The sequence below is a fragment of the Scyliorhinus canicula genome, chromosome 1, assembly GCF_902713615.1.
Source record: "Scyliorhinus canicula chromosome 1, sScyCan1.1, whole genome shotgun sequence".
Taxonomy (NCBI): Eukaryota; Metazoa; Chordata; class Chondrichthyes; order Carcharhiniformes; family Scyliorhinidae; genus Scyliorhinus; species Scyliorhinus canicula.
The window spans coordinates 156,915,069-156,932,795 of record NC_052146.1 but is presented as its reverse complement, the minus strand read 5'-3'; the positions used below and the strand labels follow the sequence as shown (position 1 = coordinate 156,932,795).

General features: G+C 50.3%; 1 protein-coding gene across 2 annotated transcripts in view; it reads left to right on the top strand.

Annotated features, from left to right (window-relative positions):
• LOC119968829 (mitogen-activated protein kinase kinase kinase 5-like) overlaps positions 1-17,727 on the top strand; it is a 213,496-nt gene that overhangs the window by 95,124 nt on the left and 100,645 nt on the right. The window lies entirely within an intron of this gene.

Sequence of the window (17,727 nt, the reverse complement as noted above, 5' to 3'; positions counted from 1 at the left end):
TATCAATATCTCTTTGTCGTTTTAGTGCTTCCATCTACACTGTTTACAATACCACCTATCTTTGCATCATTAGCAAACTTCGATATGTGTCTTTCCATTCCATCTTCTGATCTATTATTAAAACAATAATTAGTTGAGGTCCCAACACAGATCCTTGCAGACACCAGTAATCACTTCCTGCCAGTTAGTGTACCCCTTCAATGGGATTTATGTACCTACTTCCAGATTAGCATCACCTCTGATGGGTGTCCAGCTCTGGATTTAATTGCTCACCCCAGTTTACTTCTATTTGTCTTTAAATAAAATCACGTAATTAAGATCTCGCAAGGTGCATTGACCAAGAAAGGACGAACTATGCGGTACCTGGAAACTGCTTGCAACAAGTTGACAGGACTTATTTTGACTTAGTGCGACTGGGGTCAGGGTTTCACGGCCCAGCCACAGTGTCTCTCCCGCAGTAGGAGCCCAAAACCATTTAAATTCCCATTTACTTCACGAGAGGTAATATCCACACACTTCTCCCCTGAAATCCAGGCCTGGGTAATTGTGAGTCGGCAACCCGTTCATTCACAAGTGAAATAAATATCAGGAGCTCTGAAAAAGAGACCTACCCCCTTTCACCCAGTTTGCTGTGTGTGACAGAGATCCATAGCACCCCTACAGTGCAGAAGGAGGCCATTCAGCCCATCTGCTCTGAACCTGTCGTGTTATGTACTCTGGGATAACACAGGCTGCAACTGGATGCAGCTTTAACCAAAATATACTCCAGACCTTGAAGTTAGTTCAATCTGATTTATTGAACCAGTAGCACAGTTAGCTCAGTTCTCTATGAGTTCGACTCTCTGCTAACCTAAGTGTGGTTACTCTGTCTGACTGAACCAGACTAGCTCTGAGCCACATGCTGGAGGTGTGATACAGTACATACACCCTGACTCACTCTGTAGATGTTCATCAGTGGAAAGAGGCGGAGTGTGAGTTCCTTGTGCCTGAGTGTCCTGATACCGCCCCTGAATGTCCTGCTTGCTCATTGGTCATGTCCTGTTCTCTGTGTTCATTAGCTGCCTGTCTGTGCCTGTCTGTATATCAGTATCTGCATGTCTGCATATCATGACATGCAGATAATGATATATCCATTTTTAAAAAATGTTTTGTTGGCATATGGGAACGTACTTACATTTGGTGGCATATATTAACATATTTACAAGTGGTGGCATATGTGAACGTATTTACATGTGAAGACAGCTGTCTAATGTGAGAAAACAGAACATAGCAAATAATACAAATGTTCATAAGTCCAGTCTCTGGGGCTTGCGTCTGATCCTTGTTGACCGCCGGAGAGGTGGTGGTGGGGACGACGGCACCTTGACAGGCGGGATGGAGGCCTGACTGGTGACCTCGCAGTTCGCGAGCAGGTGGCAAAACAACGGACGGAAACAGAGAAGAAAGCGGTTGCGGGCAGGCAACTTTGCGCAGTGCCCGAGTGTTTTGTCGCGCAACAGAACCATCAGCCATACGTACAACATACGAGTGGGGCACAGCATGTCGAACAACAACAGCTGGAGCAGACCAGCCACCATCCGGTATCTTGATCTTGACAGCGTCTGCCAGGGGTAACACGGGCAAATCGGTGGCATGAGCATCATAGCCCTGTTTTGCTGGTTTCAGAGCTGCTGCACCCTCTGCAGCACCGGGAGGTGATCCAGGTTGGGCATGTGTATGGATGGAAGTGTCGTCCACAGGTCCCTGTTCATCAGGAGTTGAGCCGGTGACATGCCAGTAGACAGTAGGGTCTCCCTGTATGCAAGCAGTGTGAGGTAGATGTCAGAAGCAGAATCCACGGCCTTGCAGATGAGCTGTTTCACAATGTGCACCCCTTTTTCAACCAACCCATTGGACTGCCGATAGTGTGGGCTGGAAGTGACATGATTAAAATTGTATGACTTGGCAAACATAGACCACACGTGGCTGTTGAAGCACGGGCCATTGTCACTCATGACAGTGAGTGGGATGCCTGGAGAATGTCTCCTTACAGGCCTTGATGACGGTCCGAGATGTGAGGTCTGAGAGCTTCACGACTTCAAGGTAATTGGAGAAATAGTCAATAATCAACACGTAGTCACGACCGTTCGCACGAAAGGGGTCAATGCCAACCTTGGACCACGGGGAGGTCACAATTTCATGCTGCTGGAGCGTCTCCTTGCTCTGCGCTGGCTGGAGGCATTGACAGGTCGCACAGTTGAGGACCATGTTCAAGATGTCCTGGCGAATACCGGGCCAGTAGACAGCTTGCCTGGCTCTGCGTCTGCACTTCTCGACACCCAGGTGTCCTTCATGCATTTGGTGGAGCATCAAGCTCTGGAGACTGAGTGGAATGACAATCCGGTCCAGCTTGAGGAGGATACCATCAGTCACCATAGGCCATCCTTTACATTGTAAAATTCAGGGCACTGCCCTTTCTGCCAGCCATTGGCGAGGTGATGCATGGCACGCTGCAAGAGGGGGTCTTTGGCTGTCTCCTTGCGGATACGAACCACCTTCTCATCAGACGCCGGGAGGGTGCTAGCACACAGCTGCACCTGTGATTCAATCTGCCGGATGATTTCCAGCGGTTCACTAGGCAACGTGATGGAGCGGGACAATGCATCAGCAATGATGAGCTCCTTGCCAGATGTGTACACTAAGTCAAAGTCGTACCTTCTGAGTTGAGGAGGATGCGCTGCGACCGAGGCGTCATGTCATTCAGGTCCTTGTGGATAATGTGGACCAGAGGCCTATGATCCATCTCGACAGTGAATGTCGGCAGGCCGTAGACATAGTCGTGAAACTTGAGACTGCCAGTGAGAAGACCCAGGTATTCCTTCTCTATTTGCGCATACCTTGTTTCGGTGGGCGTCATGGCCCTCGATGCGTAGGCTACCGGTGCCCAGGATGAAATGTCATCGCGTTGCAGCAGGACCGCACCGATGCCATCCTGGCTCACATCTGTCGAAATCTTTGTCTCCCTGTCTGGGTCGGAAAATGCCAAGACGGGTGCAGTGGTGAGCTTGGCTTTCAGCTCCAACCACTCTGCCTGGTGTGCTGCCTTCCACTCAAAGGCAGTGGACTTTTTCACCAGGTTGCATAGGGCCGTGGTGTGTGAGCCAGGTTTGGGATGAACTTGCCCAGAAATTGACCATGCCCAGGAAGCGCAATACAGCCTTCTTGTCTTCCGGGACCTTCATGGCTGTAATGGCCTTGACCTTGTCCGTCCGGGCGTACGCCCTACTGAGAGATCTGGTCTCCTAGGAATTTGAGTGTCAACATGCCAAAGCAACATTTGGACCAGTTCAGCTTCAGGCCATTGGCGTAGACACGGCAGACTACCTGCTGGAGACGGGAAATATGCTCTTCAGGGGTCGTGGACCATGTGATGATGTCTTTACCGTACACACGAACCCCTTCAATGCCCTCCATCATCTGCTCCAGGTTGCGATGGAAGATCTCCGATGCCGAGACAATGCCAAACGGCACGCGATTATAGCAATATCTGCCAAACGGTATGTTGAAGGTGTAGAGCCTTCTGCTGGACTCATCCAGCTGGATTTGCCAAAATCCATGTGACGCATCTAACTTGGTGAAAAAACGTGCATGTGCCATCTCACTGGTGAGTTCCTCCTCCTGCTTCGGGTGGGGTAGTGTTCACGCATTATATGCTTATTGAGATCCATGGGATCAATACAGATGTGCAGGTCTCCCGAAGGCTTTCTAACACATGAAATGAAAATTGCTTATTGTCACAAGTAGGCTTCAAATGAAGTTACTGTGAAAAGCCCCTAGTTGCCACATTCCGGTGCCTGTTCGGGGAGGCTGGTACGGGAATTGAACCATGCTGCTGGCCTGCCTTGGTCTGCTTTCAAAGCCAGTGAATTAGCCCTGGGCTAAACAGCCGCCACTCAAAGGCAGTGGACATACCATCGAGCTGACCCAGTCAGTCGGTTCGGTTACCTTGGAAATTATGCCCTGTTGCTGAAGATTCTTGAGCTGTGCCTTCAGGCGCTCCCTCAGCAGAGCCGGGACCTGGCATGGTGCGTAGACCACTGGCTTGGCATCAGGTCATAGCAGAATCTTGTATCGATATGGCAGCGTGCCCATCCCATCGAACACATCTGAATACTGAGTGAGGACGTCGTCAATGCCGGCCTGAAGATCCACATTGGAGGATGGCGTTGTGTAAACCCGCTGCACGAGGTTCAGCTGCTGGCAGGCATGCGCACCAAGTAGGGATGCCCTGTCTGGCTTGACGATTTCAAAACATAACCGTGCATGGGTGCTCCAGTTGGAGATGAGTAGATGGCAGGATCCCAGTGCCGTGATGGCATTTCTGTTGTAGTCCAGAAGCCTGTAGGCTGCTGGAGGGACCTTGGGGGGGCTTCTTGATGCGTTTGAAATCTGCCTGTGAGAGAAGATTGGCAGATGCACCTGTGTCCAGCTTAAACTGGATTGAGCAGTGGTTGCCCTGCATCACCGCACGCCATTCGTCCGCAGAATCCACAGCGAGGATGGACTGAATTTGTGATGAGTTGGATGTGGCATATTCACATTTGGTGATGATGCCCACTCAGTAGGCGGAGTCCAGGCATTCTCCCTCTGAATCTGTTGTCCTGCCCGGATCAGAATCCTGTAATCGTTGTTGCACACTCTGAACGCGCTGTCATCGGAATTGGGAGCGCTGGCCCCTGACTGGTGGTGCAGACCTGCACAAGGCTGCATGGTGTCCAGGCTTCCCGCAGTTTAAACATTGCCTGACTCTTGCAAGGCAGTGTTTCTTCAAGTGGACGTTGCCACAGTTCGAGCACGTCATGATGTCGGCGTCCTGATGCTCCGTGCGTCGTCGCACATGCGCAGTGTGGGTGTCGGCCGCTTCGTTATCCCGTTCGCATCGCGTATGCGTGGGGCCCCGGGAAGAGCGCGCAAAATGGCCGCTTTCATCAATGCTGAGGCGCTGCATCCGGGAGATGGCCTGCACACTGTCTGCCTCGTGGGAGGCAAGTTTCTCATTTTCAGACGATTTGTATTAGGCATAGCGATTTTTGGCTGCTCATGCACTGTGCATGTTTCAATCGCGACTGGCAGGGTCATATGCTTAATTTTCAGTAGCTTCTCTCAGAGGATCAGAGTGAACTCCAAAAACGATTTGGTCTCCGATCATGGAGTCAGCAATATCACCAAAGTTGCAGGACAGCGCTAGCAGGTGGAGGTTAGTTAAGAAGGAGTTGAAAGATTCACCTTTACCTTGTAGATGCTGTTTGAATGTGTAGCGCTCGAAGATTTTATTGGTGTCCACTTCACAGTGACTGTCAAACTTGTCCAGGATGGTCTGAGACTTTGTCTTGTCCTGGCCTTCAGTGAAGTGAAAAGAGTTGAAGAGTTCGATAGCTTGATCACCCTCTGTTGAGAGGAGAAGCACGATATTTCTTGCATCAGACGCACCCATGAGGTCTGAAGCTTCGATGTACAGCAGAAACTTTTGCTTCAATGTCCGCCAGTTGGCACTGAGATTGCCGGAGGTCCTGAATCTTTTCCATGGTGCCGGGATACATTCGCTGGTCGTCACGGAACGGACCGAGGTAAACCACCTAGATTAAGCAGTCTCTTGGTAGCATGATATGTATTGAAATTGAAAATCGCTTATTGTCACGAGTAGGCTTCAATGAAGTTACTGTGAAAAGCCCCTAGTCGCCACATTCCGGCGCCTGTCCGGGGAGGCTGGTACGGGATGTTATGTACATATGTTATGTACTCTGCGATAACACAGGCTGCAACTGGATGCAGCTTTAACCAAAAGATACTCCAGACCTTGAAGTTAGTTCAATCTGATTTATTGAACCTGTCACACAGTTAGCACAGTTCTCTATGAGTTCGACTCTCTGCTAACCTAAGTGTGGTTACTCTGTCTGACTGAACCAGACTAGCTCTTAGCCATGTGCTGGAGGTGTGATACTGTACATACACCCTGACTCACTCTGTAGATGTTCATCAGTGGAAAGAGGCGGAGTGTGAGTGCCTCGTGCCTTTTATAGTGAGATACCACCCGAGTGTCCTGCCTGCTCATTGGTCATGTCCTGTTCTCTGTGTTCATTAGCTGCCTATCTGTGCCTGTCTGTATATCATTATCTGCATGTCTGTACATCATGACAGAACCAACCTTCTGAAAGAACACCCTATCTAGCCCTACTTCCCTGCCCTATCCCTGTAACCCCACCTAACCTGCGAACCTTTGGACTGTGGGAGGAACTCGGAGCACCCAAGGGAAACTCGCGCAGACACGGGGAGAACGTGCAAACTCCACACAGACCGTCATCCAAGGCCGTAATTGAACCCAGGTCCCTGCACTGTGAGGCAGCTAACCACTGTGCCGCCCTTTTCACCCGCATGATACCCATCAAGTTGAGTGTCGTGCAGGGAACTCCTGCGTAAGCCACCCTGCCGCACCTGCCTTGTCCTGAGAAAGGAGCTTGGCAGGAAAGTGGGCACAGAGGAGCTGTTCAGATGGAATATTTGAGACATTCCGAATGATTCTCTGGGAGTGCTCTTCAGCATCTCCACTTGCAGGATTTTCACAGTAATTTCATTGCAGTGTTAATGTAAGCCTACTTGTGACACTAATAAAGATTATTATTATTATAACTGGAGCCAAGACAAAGAAGAAAATTGGAAACAGAAAACACATGTTTTTCCCCCATTTATCTTAATTTTATTGCTCTGCGGTATAAACAGACCAGATAATCAGCTCATGCTGGATAATTATTCTTCACTGGTCCCCCATATACTATTGACTTTGCTGTGAGTCATCCATTTAAGTAATTCATGGTCCAAATCACACTACCTTAGTCTTTGAGATGAACCTTTCAGGAAGTTCTCTGTGAGCATTAAAAACAGGGAGAAATATCTTTTTTAAACAGAAAATGCATTAATCCCATCTGCTGAAGATGTCAATGTCCAATTGCTTAAAGCTAAGAGGAGCAGGCTAGGAAGTGTGACTTATCACCTGGGCAAAGCTTTTTCAAAATAAATTGAGAGTACCCAATTATTTGCTTCCCATTAAGGGACAATTTAGCGTGGCCAATCCACCTACCATGCACACCTTTGGGTTGTGGGGGTGAGACGCAGACACGGGGAGAATGTGCAAACTCCACACGGACAGTGACCTGGAGTCGGGATTGAACCCAGCTCCTCGGCACTGTGAGGCAGCAGTGCTAACCACTGTGCCACCGTGCCGCCCCCATCACCTGGGCAAAGCTGAGCTATCATTAGATGAAGCCGAATGGTTATGTGCTTATTTAGAATTCCACTGATTGGGTAAAAAAATGACTCTGGCTGGTTATTTGGAAGATGTTAGTGCTCTGGAGATGCAGTCAAATCCTGGTAAACAAATAGTTGGCAGACAGTGTGCTTTGGATCACGATTTCCAAACTGCAGCCCTAACCACAGCTGCTCCATCATTAGATTGTAGTGAAAGCTCTTTTAAAGAAAACATTTGTGGAACATGGAAATAAGTGACATGGGAGTGTAGTTACAGCCACTTCTCAGTTCACTGACTCATCGGGCCATGGGTGTGCCAGAATTCTGCAGCTTAACGCCAGCACAAGCAAATCAATCCTGCTCAACTCCCAGAAAAAACTTTGCCCTTCAACCCCCCCCAACTCCAACTCCACCTCTTTCCCCAGCCAGAAACAGTACAAACCCGGTCAATCAAATCCCAGGAGATCACTGTGCAAATTTGTGTCGTAAAAGACAAGGATTCCCCATTTCCACATGGACCGCGTCACTGTGTAACTGGATATGCCTGCACACACAGCCTAGCACAAAAAAACGCCCAGGTGCAAATGTCAAATGCAAACACAGTAAAAGCAGGAAATGTGCAAGAGTCTTTATTCAATTTGTTCACACCTAACAATGTAAAAGGTAAGGGCAGCACGGTGGCGCAGTGGATAGCATTGCTGCCTCGAAGCGCCGAGGACCAGGGTTCGATCCCAGCCCCGGGTCACTGCCCGTGTGGAGTTTGCACATTCTCCCCGTGATGCGTGGGTTTCCAAAGATGTGCAGGGTAGGTGGACTGGCCACGCTAAATTGTCCCTTAAGTGGAAAAAAATGAATTGGGTACACTAAATTAAAAAAAATGTAAAAGGCAGGCTTTGAAAATACGTTAGGAGTTCGCTCTGGAAAAGCTCCATCAATTTTCTTTGCTTCTTGTGCTGTTTTTGGGCCTGCGTGGATCTGTCCACTGGGTTGGCAACACAGACAGACATGTTTTCTGTGCTTTTGTGCTGGGAGCGCGAAATCCTGCAGCCTTTACAACCTCTATAACCGTTGCGGCATTGGCTAGGGTAACAGGTGAGTGAGGGGCAGGGGCTGTGATTTACTTTTTTCAAATGAATTTAAGATACCCTATTATTCTTTTACCAATTTAGCGTGGTCAGTCGGCCTATTCTGCACATCTTTGGGTTGTGGGGATGAGACCCACACAGACACAGGAAGAATGTGCATACTCCATACGGACAGTGACCCGGGGCTGGGATTGAACCCGGGACCTTGGCGCCGTGAGGCAGCTGTGCTAACCACTGTGCCATCGTGCTGTCCATGGGGCTGGTGTTTGCAATGAAACACTCCGTGCCCCGCCTCTAGGTCTTCAGTCGACGATTTCCCCAAAACGTTGAATAAGTGAGACTGTCACAATCAATCAGGGACAAAACTTATTTGAAGAGCCGATTCAATTAAATCGCAACAAGGTATCCCAGTGATATACCGTGCCTTCAATGCTGCACAGCTTCCACAATGGTTTGGGCCTCCTTCCCGACAGAGAATGCCGAATTTCGGAAGCATGGAGGGTGCGGGAAAAGAAGGCCACGGGTCTGCCCGCCTGGTTGAGGGTGGCGGCCAGAGACACGTCTGATGCATCGCTCTCCACCTGAAAGGGGAGGGACTCGTCGACCACGTGCATCGTGGCCTTGGCGATGTCCGCCTTGATGTGGTTGAAGGCCTGGCGGGACTCAGCCACCGGGGGAAAAACTGTGGACTTGATTCACAGGTTTAACGTAATGTCCCTTTAGGAGCATCGTCGCTTCTGAGTAGGGGGAGAATTTCAGGGCTCACCCGTGAGTAGAGGACTTGGAGCTTCTGCGAGTCCGTGGGTTCTTCAGTGGCTACTCTGAGGTAGCCTTCGAAGCAGGCTAGCCAGTGGTCGAAGGTAGACGTGGCGTTGGCTGTGTGAGGTCTCAGCTGCAGGTGATCAGGCTTGATTAGGAGATCCATCTTTTAAAATCTTGTGCAAAAATTGATGTACCATCAATTACCACGAGACGAGAATGGTGAAACGATTGAGGCTTTATTGCGCAAGATTTTGTGCCTCCTGCAGCCGGAACCAGAATGGAAGCAGAGCAGGAGAGCATACACTTTTATACATCGCCTGCTGGGCGGAGCCAGCAGGTAGGGATTTACCTCTGTACCTGTAATATATGGGCAGTGCCGTAATACATACAATACCACACCCAGCAAGCATGTTTAGCCGCGTGTTTCCCAGCACGCTCAGCGCCGAGAAACACATGGCTATACAATGCCACTCGTGTTAAATAAGGGGCCTCAGTGGTGTTTTCTACACCGAGGAGCTCTGCCCTCCTGGAATCTCAGTGTAGTGAGAGATTCGCGATGCGACCCCCAACCAACTCCCAAGCCCCAACGCACTATAGGAGGGCCCACAGCCCCCTACCCCCTGAACAGCCATGCAGGGTACCTCTGGCCTGATTGCCTACATGCAGAAAATTACAGCTTGGCACCTTGGAAGTGCCAATCTGGCACCCTAGTAGTGCTGGAATTGGAGGTGCGCACCTCAGAATCTCAACCCCAGCGGCGGAAACCAAGACTGCAGCCATTTAACCTCCTCTACTCCATATCTCTCTCTCTCATCTCATCCGTCACCCCCATCTCGCACCCTCACCCCATCAGCCATCCTCAACCTCCCCTCCCACCACCCTTAGCCCCATCCCTCACCCCACTCCCCCATTTGTCAGCCACCATGCCCCTCCCTCACACCCACCCTTTACCCTCAACTCCCCCATCCTGCCTCCCTCATTCTTCATCCTGCACCCCATCCCCTGCCCTCAACTCAACCTTGCCATCCTCATTCCCATCTCCCATCATACCCCCTTTACTCACACCTCATCCCTCACCCCCATTCCCGTCCCTCATCCCCCACCCCGTTCCTCACCCCAATCCTCCTCCTTCACCCCTATCCACCCCGATCCCCTCCTCCATCCCGAATCCCCCAGTGGGAAAACACTGTGGGAGATTGTGTTTGTAAGTGAGAGACCCATTTGTATCCAGGCTCTTACAGGAGTGATCCGACCCTGACAGCGGCCCCCAGCCAGGAAGGTGCCCCTGGCATTATGATGCAGATTGCTACTGGAAGTGTTCAAGGGCAACCACCATCACAGTAGGATGTGGGTTACAGGAGAACGCCACCAGCTCACCAGGAGAGAGCTGGGGATGCTATTCGGTAAGAGAGTCCGGACATGCTAATGGGCCAACGTTCTGCCGGCATGAATTCTAAGCAATTCCTGGCCCAGCGGGTATTCTAATCACTGGGGCCAGAGTTAATGCTAAAGAGCCTGGAGCTGGAGCAGGTTTAAGCACTCCACTTACCACACCGGCCACCACAATGGCTCACAGAAGACGTGCCAGGAGTCCGAGGTGGACCCGCAGCTCCGTGCCAGTGAGGACCGGAGGGACACCCTGTCCCCCAGACTGGTCCGCAGACTCAAGCCTGCCCTTCTGAACAGTACCAGGCCTTCACAATGAGGAGACAGCTGGTGATCCGGAGGGGTGGGGGGAGGGGGGGTCTACTATTGAAGCCTCTGTCCTGAGAGGGGCAGAGAACCAGGGAGGGTTCCAAAGGCCATGGCGCAGGTACCCCCCGGGTGGGGTGAGGTCTGCTGATCCCCGGCTTCCTCTGTGGTGCTCTTCTGAGGAATGCCAACACCTGGTGGGCCCCTGATTGAGGTTTGCCATGCCCATCCTCTTGATGGGCATGGCTGGGGTATGAGGGTATCCAGAGGGGTGGCCTGGAAGTTGGAGATAACCAGAGGGCTTCTAAGTATTTAAAGGATACAGGCGGCTCTCAGCAGGGTGAGCAGCCTGAAGCCTGTTTAAAAGACAGACTGCATCAATGACAGTCTGAGCCAGGCCATCCCCAATCCAAAGGGAGACACCCCAAGTCCACACACTCGACACCAAGTCACTTACCACTACTGCCCCTGGCCCAGTGCAAACCTCAAATTTTGCAGGATGCCCGATCACGATTCATGTTTTCGGAGTTGCAAGGCGGAGAAACCCGCCCAATGTCTCAATTTATCTACTCTCCAGAAATCAGAGAAAAATTGCATACGGCCTCTCTTTGTAAACACATACATAGTTGGAATGAATGACCTTTACGATATCTTAATTGCACCTTTAGCAGCCACAGAGTCTGGATACCTTAACCTAGATTCTTTAATAGGATTACTGCAACAGATATATATACCTGAACTCAGGCTTTTAAAAGATTACTGCAACAGATATGAAATACAAGGGGTGGGATTCTCCTTTCATGGGACTAAGACCCCACGCCGGCGCGAAAACTGGCGCAACCGCTCCGGCGTCAACAGCCCCCAAAAGTGCGGAATTCTCCGCACTTCCGGGTGCTAGGAGGATGCAGGAGGGATTGGCGCCTCGCCAACCGGTGTCCAAAGGACTGCACGAGTTAGCGCATGTGCCGAAGGCCCGGTGTGATCTCGCGCATGCACGGAACTGCCGGTGTGGTTTGCGCATGCGCAGACCGGCCGGCGTATTCTGCCACATGCGCAGGGGGTTGTCCTCTCCGCGCCGGCCATGGCGGAGCCCTACAGGGGCCGGCGGGAAGGAAGGAGTCCCCCCACAGCACAGGTCTGCCTGCAGATCGGTGGGCCCCAATCGCGGGCCAGGCTACCGTGGGGGCCTCCCCTGGGGGTCGGATCCCATCGCGCCCCACCGGGGATCGCCCCAGCCGACTTACCTGTCAGGTCCCGCCGTGTGGGACAATGTTTAATCCACGCCGGCGGGACTGGCGAGAAACGGACGGTCGCTCAGCCCATCTAGGCCAGGAGAATTGCCGGGGGGGGCCGCTGCCAACGTCCCCCAACCGGCGTGATGTGAACCCTGCCCCCGCCCGAAAACAGACGCTAGAGAATACGGCAGCTGCCCCCCCCCCCCCCCCCCGAGGATTCTCCGACCCGGCGGGGGGCGGAGAATCCCGCTGAATATAAAACCAATTTCTCGCAATTATCACATTTGTACACTGCTATCCAATCACCCCTCGATCTCCTTCACTCAAAGGACAACAAGCCCAGCTTCTCCAACGTAATCTTGTAGCTAAAATCCCTCATCCCTGGAAACATTCTGGGAACTCTCCTTCGCGCCCTGTCAAAGACCCTCACCTCCTCCCGTAACTGAAATGAAATGAAAATCGCTTATTGTCACAAGTAGGCTTCAATGAAGTTACTGTGAAAAGCCCCTAGTCGCCACATTCCGGCGCCTGTCCGGGGAGGCTGGTACGGGAATCGAACCGTGCTGCTGGCCTGCTTGGTCTGCTTTAAAAGCCAGCGATTTAGCTCAGTGAGTTAAACCAGCCCCTCTGTGCACAGAGGTGATGCTTTATGAGTTAAATTTGATCAGAATTTGGAGTCATTGCATGTTTACCATTCTTGGTGTTCCTCTATAACTGTTCACTGGGGCATCTGGACTTAAATAGCAAACCTGTTATACTGAGTTCCAGTTCTGCCATTCAGCTTGACTAAGTTGGACATTTGACAGAATTCTGTTTCCTGAAATTGACCAACCCAGATCCATGTTTGGCAAAGAAAACCACAAAACAGATTTGCTTTTTTTCAAAAAGCAAAATAAATTATTTGAAAAGCAAATATTTCTCAAGTTATGCAAGAATGGAGAAGCTTCCATATCCAAATGCCTCTTGGATGATGCTTCCCTTTCATTTGTGAAATACGCTGGGACCAGATGTCATGTTCTCTAAAAGCTGTTTTTGGATACATCTGGCTAAGGGTGAGTGTAGCAACACTGAGGGGGACAGGATTCAGAAGAAAGAAACAGCCAGTTTGAGCACAAAGACCAGAAATTTTCTTTTGTCAAATCATCCATCAACAAGTAGGCCCCAATCTCTACCTCTGGCCCAGATCAAGGGAGTCTACATGGGAACCGTCGTTTGCCCTCTCTCCCGTCCATGCACCAACAGAGAAAGCAGTTCCCTAAGAGGTATAGATTCTGAGCAGCGGGGTCATCACTGAGTACGGTGAACTGATGTGGGTGATTGAGGGCACAGCTTAACCTGAGGGCAAGCTCAAACACTAGCTCTGCTGAAGAGCGCAATGGTGTAGACTTGAGGCGTCGAACCATTAAAAGAAATATACTCAATGAGAATCAGCTGTGTTGTTCCTCGTGACTTAATAAAGCTCGTAGTCTCAAATGTGGAGAAGATGCTTTATTGTGAATTTGTTCTCTCTTCAGAGCTCTACCTACGGCTACCTCAAGTGCTACTTGCTGGTGTGTCTGTCCTGCTACAAGTTCTGCCTTCTGTGAAGTGTCTTCTCACTTCCTGTCCCGGTCTATTTATATGGCTCTCCCGTGCTCCCTCTAGTGTTTGCTCAGTTGTATTGCATCTAGTTAACTTGTGATCATCACATCCCCCTTTTTCTCTTCACATATTTTCTGTACATCGTTAAAGAAAATTGTACATCCTGTCCCGGTGTATTTATAGCTCTCCCTCTAGTGTTTGCTCAGTTGTATTGCATCTAGTTAACTTGTGATCACCACATCCCCCTTTTTCTCTTTACATATTTTCTGTACATCGTTAAAGAAAATTGCACTTCCTGTCCCGGTCTATTTATATGGCTCTCCCGTGCTCCCTCTAGTGTTTGCTCAGTTGTATTGCATCCAGTTAACTTGTGATCACCACATCAGCAAGGTCTGAATCTTCTGAACTATCTCCCTGTGAGCTTCTCGACTGTATAGGGGAGTGTGAAAGGGTCCTTAAGCAAACTATGTGGGATGCTGGACTTCATTATCTCCAATCTGCAGTCAACCATAGAATACTCCTACTTACCTGCCCTGCACCCCCCCCCCCCCACCCTTCAATCTTCCCCTCCTCCTTCCATTCATGGGCATGGCCCCCTCGGACCCTGGCCCTTGGCAGTGCCACCCTGCCACTCAGGCACCCTTGCGCTGGCACCCTGACACCCAGGCAGTGCTCCTGACAGCTTGGCAGTGTTATTTGGGCACCTTGGCAGTGCCAGCTAGGCAGTACCATGGTGCCTACGTTCCAGGGGGACGGCCGGGGGCCAACCTGCACTTACCTTGACTACTCAAGGCTCTCCAATTACCCGGAGACCCCCTGGGTGTCGTTCTGCCTGGTCCACGTTTGTATGGCCCAATACTGAATGGGGCCCGGCTGCAGCCTCGCTGGCGAGGCCGGAGGATCCCGCGAGGCCGGTGGATGCTGGGTACCTTCGCCGAAGCCGGTTTCCGATGCCTCGCGGGACTTGGATGAATCCCACAAGGCGTGAAAACTTCCAGGAAGCCCGCGAGAGGCCTCTCCCGGCATTCACCAGTCGCACCGCTCTCAAACGAGAGCGCAATGCGGCCGGTGGATTGCCCCCTCAGTGTTAGTTAGAAAACAGAATTCTTGCAGGACCGACTGTGCTAAATTGTTACTTGATTGATACTATAGGAATATTGGGTAACACCACATTGTAATATTTGAGTTGCAAATGAATTAATATGTCAGACATGGTCAGATCTGCAATGCGGCGTCTGCTTTCCCCCCCCTTCCTACCTCCCTAACCAGCTCTACCCTCTCCTCCCGAAGCTGGTAGAAGAAAGAGATTGTGTTAACACAGCACTTTTCATGATTTTGGGACATCCCAAAGCACTTGGCAGCTTATGAAGTATTTTTATACAATAGTCAGGTTTGTAAAGTGAAAATGTCAGATTACTGATCCCTTTCTTTGCTTCAGTTTCATGGGTCCTGTCCCTGACCTCATCACCTCAACCAAGGGTCATCGGTAACGTGCGATTCTGACAGGTGGCAACAATAATCAGACGCTCCTCACCTGTCACTGCACTCAAACCCCTTCCAGCAGAGTCCCCTCCTCGCCCAAACAACTGTGCGCCTTGGAGGACAAGGGCAGCTGGCTTGGGGGAACGCCACCAACTGCATGTTGGGATGGGCAATAAATGCTGACCATAGCGGCGATGCCCATCCAAAGGACAAATGAAGAAAGCAGAATTTTCTGCTGAATTGGAAGGATGATTGAAGCCAGCAGCAGCCGAGGATCAAGTTAAACACTGAACCTTTGTATGTCCTAACTCATTAATGTGCAAAGCACTGAGCTATTGGGTGCCACAGTAGCGCACCCTTGTAGAAAATTCAATTGCATTGGGAGATCCAAAGGTCAGAATTGAAGATCTATCCCATAATATGAAAACAGAGTCGAGTTGGCCCATTGGGAGGTCTGTGGGTGGTCTTGCACTCAACTGGACCATTTTCTCCCAGATTATTCCAATTCACATTGACTCAGTTGGGAGAATCTAAATGAGGGGAAATACTATCTAACACAAAGGATGCGCCAAGTGACAAGTAGGGATTTAATTACACAGTGCCCTCTGTAAAGGGGGCTGGTTTCGCTCAATTGGTTAGACGGCTGGTTTGTGATGCAGAGTGATGCCAACAGCGTGGGTTCAATTCCCTTACAGGCTTAGGTTATCCATGAAGGCCCCGGCTTCTCAACTTTGCCCCTCGCCTGAGGTGGTGATCCTCATGTTAAATCGCCACCAGTCAGCTCTCCCCCTCAAAGGGCAGCCTATGGTCATCTGAGACTATGGCGACTTTTCATTTCAGTCACCTTCTGTAAATTAATAACCAGTCTGTCTGAGTAACAGGAGGTCTTGTGACGCAATAGGTAGCGCCCCTGCTTCTGAGCCAGAGGTTCTGGGTTCGCGTCCCACCCCAGGGCTTGACGAACAAATCTCTCTAACGCAGGTGGTAAGAGTGGGAGTGATTCCTGGTCAGCCAAGTGATGGAAAGAGCATTGGAGCCTCTACAATCACTATCCATAGATCCAGACTGCAACATAGACTTCCTGTCACACACCAACCGAGTAAAGTAAGTCAGATTAAAGAGTACAGTAGACCATAGTACAAGGTGAACTTACATGGGAACTAAGGAATTAGGAGCAGAAGTAGGCAATTCAGCCCTTTGAGCCTGCTCGGCCATTCAATCAGATCATGACTGATTTCTTCCTGGTCTCAAATCCTCCTCCCCACCGGTTGCAATATCCTTTCACCCGTTTTTATCAGAAATATATATATCTCCTGCTTGAAACCATTTAATGACCCCGATTCCACCCCTGTATACGGCAGCGAGTTCCACAAATTCACCACTCTCTGCGTGAAGTAATTCCTCCTCATCACAGTTCTAAATCTACCACCTCTCAACCTATACTCGTGACCTCTCATTTTAGATTGCCCCCCCCAAGGAGGAACGTTTGGTCTACGTTTACTTTATCAATCCCATTTAGTAGTTGATACACCTCGATCAGATCCCCTCTCAGCTTTCTAAACTCCTTCTAAGCCTCACTGTTTCATCTCTCTTCATACATCAACCAGGGGCTGGTTTAGCTCACTGGGCTAAATGGCTGGCTTTTAAAGCAGACCAAGCAGGCCAGCAACACGGTTCGATTCCCGTACCAGCCTCCCCGGACAGGCGCCGGAATGTGGTGACTAGGGGCTTTTCACAGTAACTTCATTGAAGCCTACTCGTGACAATAAGCGATTTTCATTTCATTTAATTCATCCCCGGGAGCAATCTGGTGAACCTCCTCTGAACTGACTGTAATGCAGCCACATCCGACCTCAAATAAGGAGACTAAAACTGGACATAATACTCTAGAGGGCGGCTTGGTTGCACAGTGGTTAGCACTGTGGCCTCACAGCACCAGGGACCCGGGTTCGGTTCACAGTTTGGAGAACCGGCCACAGTTTACACCGAGCACTGACTGTCCAGTTACACCGAGCGCTGACTGTCCAGTTACACCGAGCACTGACTGTCCAGTAACACCGAGCACTGACTGTCCAGTTACACCGAGCACTGACTGTCCAGTTACACTGAGCACTGACTGTCCAGTTACACTGAGCACTGACTGTCCAGTTACACTGAGCACTGACTGTCCAGTTACACTGAGCACTGACTGTCCAGTGATACTATCCAGCAACAGTGAACACTGATTGTCCCATTACACTGAGTACTGACTGTCCAATTGCATTGATCACTGACTGTCCAATTGCATTGATCACTGACTGTCCAATTGCATTGATCACTGACTGTCCAGTTGCATTGATCACTGACTGTCCAGTTGCATTGATCACTGACTATCCAGTTGCATTGATCACTGACTGTCCAGTTGCATTGATCACTGACTATCCAGTTGCATTGATCACTGACTGTCCAATTGCATTGATCACTGACTGTCCCGTTGCATTGATCACTGACTGTCCAGTTGCATTGATCACTGACTGTCCAGTTGCATTGATCACTAACTGTCCAGTTGCATTGATCACTGACTATCCAATTGCATTGATCACTGACTATCCAGTTGCATTGATCACTGA